Source organism: Austrofundulus limnaeus, unplaced genomic scaffold, assembly GCF_001266775.1.
Source record: "Austrofundulus limnaeus strain Quisiro unplaced genomic scaffold, Austrofundulus_limnaeus-1.0 Scaffold281, whole genome shotgun sequence".
Classification (NCBI taxonomy): domain Eukaryota; kingdom Metazoa; phylum Chordata; class Actinopteri; order Cyprinodontiformes; family Rivulidae; genus Austrofundulus; species Austrofundulus limnaeus.
In genome coordinates, this window is record NW_013952683.1 from 402323 (window position 1) to 409918 (window position 7596).

A 7596-nucleotide genomic window follows, 5' to 3' on the forward strand; every position below is an offset into this window, starting at 1 on the left:
ATTCTATTCTATTCAATTCTATTCTATTCTATTCTATTCTATTCTATTCTATTCTATTCTATTCTATTCTATTCTATTCTATTCTAAAGACTGGAAAAAGGAGTCTAACACTTTTTTGCATTCTTCTTTCTTTTTTGTGGTTCTATTAACACTTGAAACATGTCATTATTTATTTTTTTCATAAATAGGAGTCTGACGCATAAAAGGTAAGGGAATTAGTCTTTGGTAGATTATTTCTTTGCTGTAACTATGCTTTTTGACAATAAATCTTATGCTAGACACCACAACTTACTCAACGTACTCAAGTAAAACCAACATTCTGTTTTTTGAGCGTGCTACTCCTTTCAAAGTTGTTATTTTAGCAAGCTATAGTTTAACCATTTTTATTTTAACCATAATTATCCTCCATGAATTCAGTCTTGCMGAGGTAAATAACACGTTTTGCCATGACTATTTCTCAGCACTTATATTTAACTCACACATTGTCTCTTTTTAAATAACTTAAGTATCCAAAACATAACTTGTCATGACTCCCATGACTCATCCTGTATTTCTGTTTTTTCCCCTCCCTCTTGGTTCCTGTTCTTCCCCTCTCTGTGTTCGTGTGTGTGCACTCCTATCTGTTCATGTGTATTGGTGGGCCTGGCCACTCCCTCCTGCTCCTGTGTGACCTGCTGTTGGTACACCTGTTCCTCATTTCCCCATTAGCTTCTGCAGTATATCAACCCCAGCTTTTGCTGTAATCTCTGCCAGCTTGTTCTGTTACCCACGGTGGAAGTCAGATTCTCTCAGGCCACTTGGTTTGCTTAGAGCTTTGTGAAGTTCCTCCTGTGCCTCAGATTGTTCCTTTGTCTGCCAGCCAGACTGCTTCATCACCAATGTCCCAGATGAAGCTCTGCTGACAGCTCACACTCACCTTTACCTTCTGATTGCTCTTTACTGGTTTGGACCACTTTGGCAAATAAGTTTCTGTTCTTTTTTTAAAATTTAGACTTAGCAAAGTATGTCCTCGGTCCATTTTGTGTCTTAAAACAATTCACACTTTTGTGATACAGCATTTAAGAAATAAAGTGCACAACATGCAGGAAAAAAATCAGCTAGGGATTAGTCCAGGGCTGTAAGATAGCTTTTTTTATTTTGTCTATGAATTTCTGTAGAAATAGTATTGGCAGTCAGTATACTGCAGGCAGTAGACTGCTGTCTGAAAAACCTTGGTTTGGAGAAACAAAGGTTTGATCTGAATGTACAGTCAAGCTAATGTCTTGTCAGAGCAAAGCTAAAAACAAAGTGAATTTCTGATATTTCAAAACAACGCCACTCTCATAGCATTTGATACAAATGGGCACTTTTAGGTAACACTAGCCTGGCCCTTGCCTTCCTACGCAGTTCCGTTCAGTTCTAGTTTCTCTTTACTGCTCTGTCTGGAATTTCTCCCATAGACATGGATTTCTTCAGGAGAATTTCGTTCGAGCCAATCAGGGAACAGAAGGTGGAGTTTTAAATGACAACAATTTTCTGCGCAGTGTCTGCTTGCAGCTTATTTTACATGGACAAATCAGAAGACAGAAAGCAAAGTTTTAAACAACATTGATTTTCTGCGCAGTGTCTGCAAGTTAGTTTAGCAACGGCAGTGGAGGAAGTGAATGAAGCCTGTCCGTGTTGATAAGGCTTCCAAATTAAATTAAATCTGTCTGACAAAGCAGCAGCTCTCATTTACAGTCGTCTCGTTCAGCTCAGTACTTCTCTCCTCTCAGTAGGGTTGTTTACAGCGTACACAAATTCCTGTAAGCTTCTTAGCTTAGCCTCCTTCACAGTGGGGCATAAACATACGTCRCGGCCAACTGATCCAATCCTTTTAAACTTTAACAGAGGCCACGCCTCCAGGATGAGAGAGTCCAGACCCTTGTATGAAGCCAAGCGAAGGGCAAGGGGCTGGTTTTAACCAGGTTAGGGTTACACGGTTATTTACATATTTACAATTCATGTTAATTTACATCCAATACTTTAAAATGTCTTGAACTCTATCACTAATTGCAAGTTCTACAAAATACTTGTTTCAAAAGAGCGCTGCAAGGTTTTTGGTGCTAGTCTTCTCAGCTGCAGAGCCTTTAGGTTTGCTGATTTCTTTTTTTATTTACTTTAAAACATGGGACAACAGACCATTGCACTGTCCAAACAATGATACTGTAGACAAAAAACCACAAGGAACTTTTCCTCTTAAGTTAACCAAAAAATATCATGAGATCATGATRCATGAGGTCTGCTGGGATATTTGCATCAAAATATGCAATGTCAAATCTTGTGATATTTTTTTCTTTTTTCACTTCCTTTTTGCATATTGTTTCCAGGTCTTACAAACAATTACATCAGACAGCATAATTAAAATGATATAAAATCAAATGTCTACAAAAGAGTTGGGTTTGTTGTGAAATCATAATTTTAATTGCAAAGTTTTACAAATGGATTTCACACAATCAGTTAGTGCCAGGAGCACAAGTGGCACTCAGCTACTGCCACAACAAATTTTAGATCAGTATGTGTAAAATTGGCTGAGTTGTAGTCATTTTTATTTGGCTGAGGTTGCTTTTCTGTGGTGGCCATCAAGCAAATATACACACCATTGGTCAGGGATGATATCACAAGAATTTCCATGAATCCCCCAAGTCCCGGATGTCAGACAAACTTTGCAGTGGACCACATACATGATGCTTGAATCCAAAGCTTTTTTTTAAGTAAACTTAAACAAAAAGGACATTCCAGGTGTCAAAATAGAGTATGATTGTAAAGAGGATGCAGCAACACTCAACTAAAGTGCTGGCTACAATGTAGAGGACTGGCAATGTCTGGACACCATGTTGAAATGAAAAAAGTTAGTGTTTTGTTCCTGCATTGTTATCCGGCRTTGGCAAGCTGTGTTCTGTGCCCAAGTAAAACCTGTGAATTATTATTATTTAAATGACTGCATGACCAGGAAGCAGAAGTGCTAAAACAGACACATTTACACGGGCAGTTTGAAAACAAAGAAAAAATGTTCAGTGCTCCAGTTAGTACCTTTTTTTTTGACACAAAAGAATAAAACAGGAAAAAAGCAGAATGGATGGACAAACCTGCTCAGAGACTGCAGATGCTGGTTTGGGGTCAGGGTGCTCCTTTGTCGATCTGTTTCCTCCAAAGTGTTTTGAACAGATGCAGGTACTCCTTACATTTCCCCGGTCAAAGGCAACTCGGCCATAAAGTCAAATCCAACAATCACATTTCTCTCCCTGAGTAATCAGTCAGCTTTGATTAGGGCATAAAATAAATGCCTTGCATTTGAGGCCTGTTAGCATATCGGGTGTCACTACTGCAAATCCCATCACAACGATGCTTTACCGATATCATTTTTAAGCTTTTTTTGGTGCAGTTAAGCTTGACTGACATCTGGGGACTTGCTGATTTCACATATTGCATAGGGAAATATTTTTTAGTAACTCTGACCAGTGCTATTCACACCTAAACCCCCCACCCCCCCAACCTGAAATAAGCATTCATCCCTGTGAGAACCAGGCTTTTGTCCCCATGAGGAGCACCAGGTCCTGACAAGGCTGTGTTTTTCAGAAAAATGGTCCCTATGATATAGCAAAATTGTGTCCACACACAAACAGACACAAGCAAAAACATAATCACCCATTTGCTTATGGGAAAGAGCAATACTGCTAAGCTTATCATAGCAAAAGCATAATAATTTTGCATACCTGCTAAATTGTAGGACTGAAACAATTCATGAAAATTCTGAGAAGTTATATAAAATGCAAAAATTTATCAAACTAGATTTGATGAGAGGAATGACTGTGTGAGAGAGTAAGAGAGAGAGAGAGAGAGAGAGAGAGAGAGATGGAGATAGAAAGTGAGAAAGAGAGAGAGAAAGAGATGGAGGGGGTAGTACAAACAAACGTTCTGAATAGCCCGGCTTTCTCCCTCCAAATAAAAGACAGCGAACGGGTGAAAGAGGGATGAATAGGGGAAAGCAAAATAAGAGAGAAGGCTGTGTGTTGCTCCGGAATGCAGCCTGTGAATTACCACAGCAGATGGTGTGTGTGTGTGTATTTGAAACACAAAGGGCCCAGGAAGTAGAGGATGAGTGGCGTGCTGAGGCGCGAGCCACAAGACCCCCTGTCAATCACAGTCCTTTACTGCCTGTCTCACCCAGCAGCTGGACAGACTGTCTGCTGTTGTCACTCACTGGTCACAGCACCCGTCTCACTGCCAACCGGCTCCAGGAAGTTGCTGTCCTACATGCACCTCTGAAGTTTCCTTAATGTCTTCCAGGGTGGAGGCAAGTGGAATTGATCAAATAAGTTGTGTGATACTGACACTGGAAAAATGTTTGAGTCTTTGTGGTATTACAGGTAATTATTTAGTTGCTCTTTGGTCCATTTCTGACAGTCACGTGTCCATTGTAGGTGCCTTCCACATACTGTAAATGCAGTTCATGGACATCCTGATTAATCTTTGGTGATCAAGCTTAACAACATGTACTGTTAGCTTTAAAAGTTTGATCATGTTCAAATAAAAAAAAACAAACATTCCCTTGTTCAGACATGCATCACTGAACCTTGGTCACCTGCTGCTGGTTAACAGACACAGAAATCTGAAGACACTATGAACCATCAATCAAGCTGTTACAATGGCACTCTCCATTCAGGCTTTCATTAGAACACGAATCACGTGACTAACCATTTGCGTACAAACATTGGTAGTGGCTCTATTGGTTTCAGGCACAGTGCAGGTTTAGCTGTGTTTAATTTTAAAAAGATTTTGGAAAATGGTATCAAATTCAGCTCAGAGACACATAAAGCATTGTACTACAATACTAGTAAGAGTGATTCAGGATACGGCCATCATCCCAACATGGACGGAGTATCTTTTGTCATTTTGTCACCTTTCCAAAGCTAAGATGCAGGCCAACAGCTGGATTCAAGTAGCTGAATTTGACTGGGAAAAGTGCAACCATGAACTTAACGTCTGCTCCAAACATTTACTGTAGGTAAAGGACCAACACAGGACCACTCTGATCCTATCCCTGCACTTTCTGTCAATAATCAGGTACAGAAAACCACAAAATTGTTTGCAGTACTGATAGCTTTACTTTTGTGGCATCCGTACTAGCCTCACAAAGCATTCTGTAGTCAGTCACACAAACAGTGATAATATTACTACTTACACAACTTTAACCATCACCTTTAAATTTCTTTAAAAGTTGCAGAAGCAGTAGCCTGGTTAAAACCAGCCCCTTGTCCTTCACTTTGCTTCGTAMGAGGGTCTGGACTCTCAGCTATGGAAAGTGATTCTTGCTGGAGGCGTGGCCTCTGTTGAAGTTTAAAATGATTGGATCGCTTGGCTGCAACGTATGTGTATGCCACYTCCACTGTGAAGGAGGCYAAGCTAAGAAGCTAACTGGAAATTGTGTGCGCTGTAAACAACCCTACTGAGAGGAGAGAAGTACMGAGCCGAATGAGACGACTGTAAATAAGAGCTGCTGCTTTGTCAGACAAATTTAATTTAATTTGGAAGCCTTATCAACACACACTGGCTTCATTCACTTCCTCCACTGCCATTGCTAAACTAACTTGCAGACACTGCACAGAAAATCAGTGTTGTTCAAAACTCCTCCTCATTTTCTCTGATTGGCCTGGACAAAACTTTTCCTGAAGAAATCCTTGTCAATGGGAGAAATCAGACGGAGAAGGGAAACTAGAATTGAGCAGAACTGCATAGGAAGGAAAGGGCCAGGCTACAGAAGCAGTGGCTCAAGTAATAAATGTGTAAGCGCTAGACAGATGTGGCTGGCACAAGTGAGAAGACACAGGCAAACATCCAAACCTTTTTATCAATTTCCCTTGCTTTCCAAGTCTGTCAAGACCTCAATCCTCCAGTCCAAGTTTCAGCTGAGTGATCCTTTATTTCCTGATGGATGTGGATGTGTTGAAATTCTCTCTACAAAAATGTTTGATGAAACGATTACGCTGAATCTCTGTTGAATTCATGCCGATTGTAAAATAATTTTGGCTACACAAAGGAGCGGATAATCTGTGTAAATAATTTTATTACCCTTTATTTATCCAGGCAAATCCCACTGAGGTCACGGATCTCTGTTTTCAAGGGAGGCCTGGGCCTTAAGGCAACCTAATGTGCATGTTTTTGGGTCTGTGGGAGGAAACTGGAATACCGGAGAAAACCCACACATGCACGAGGAGAACATGCAAAACTCTGTACAGAAAGACCCCAGGTCTGGACTGGGGTTAGAACTCTGTTAGCACTGTGACCTCTTGATGTGAGACCATAGTGCTAATCTGAGCCATCGTGCTGCGATATGGAAAAGAACATGCAAGATGTCATGAGTGGATATCACCATTAGACCCATTTTCAGATCAGTCAGTATTTATTGTGACCTGATTTTTAGGGTCTCAACACAGTCATAAATGGCAGAATAATCCTGTAATGCCTAATATATCCCACTCACTAACAACTGTCACTGTAAAGTGATAGTCCGTGTTTTCAGTTCACTTGTCAGTGCTCATAATGCTATTTCTAATCAATGTAAATATAAAGACATTCCTTACCATGAATAGGAAGCATAATTTTTCTCCTGTCCACTCATGCATCATTCCTGAGATTTAATAAGAGTTTTCCATTTTTATATATATTGATTTGTTCCTTAATGGGTTGTAAACGAGTTTGCCAACTTTTTCCAAAAAAAACACAAATTTATCAAAAAATAAAAAGGTAAAAAAGGGTTAAAAACTGAGGAACCATGCTGTACATTTATTTTTAAATAGCTGTTTGGAAGACTTTTAACACTAGGTAATGTGTCCCCAGTGTATCCATTTTTATAATATGCTAAAGCTGGGCTTCATTTTAATTAGGCTTTATTCTTTGTTTAATCCATAGAAAATAATTCTTTTAAAATAGATTTCAGACTTTTTTAGTTTGGGGTGGTTAGTTGCTGATGTTTGTATTTCCTGAGGCAAGTTTACACATAAACAATATAAAGACAAAAGGTGGGATATGTGCTGAAGCAAAAGAGCATTTGCTGTTATGATTGCATACATAAAAGATAAAACATATAAACAGGATTTGTCCATACACAGACAAAGACACAGATAAGATTAAACAATCCAGAGTGAGGAAACCCAACAGTGTCAGTTGTAAAAAAGGAAGTGTAACTTTACAGGATTGGAGTTGGCAAAGCAAATGTCTTGGGGCCTTCTTGGTTCACCTCAGGGGGATGTGGTGAGGGCTGAAGGGGCTCAGGAGGAAAAAGGAAGGATCCGCTGTGTATCGCTGAATGCCAGAAAAGACAAACATAATTCATTTATCAAACAGCTCCACATGAGAGTGACAGATAGAAGATACTGTAAGAGAAAAAGCCAGCAATATTCATTTGCATTACTTCCTGGGCAAGAAGCACATGAAAATAAAAATCAAAGAGCACAGTTATATAAATGTGTAATCATTATTCAAAACATTGTCTGGCAAAACCAAAGTTTGTACAGTTGTGACAAAAGGGCAAAGGCATGTAAAGTAAGAAAAGCTTAGTAAAAGTAAAAAAAAAAA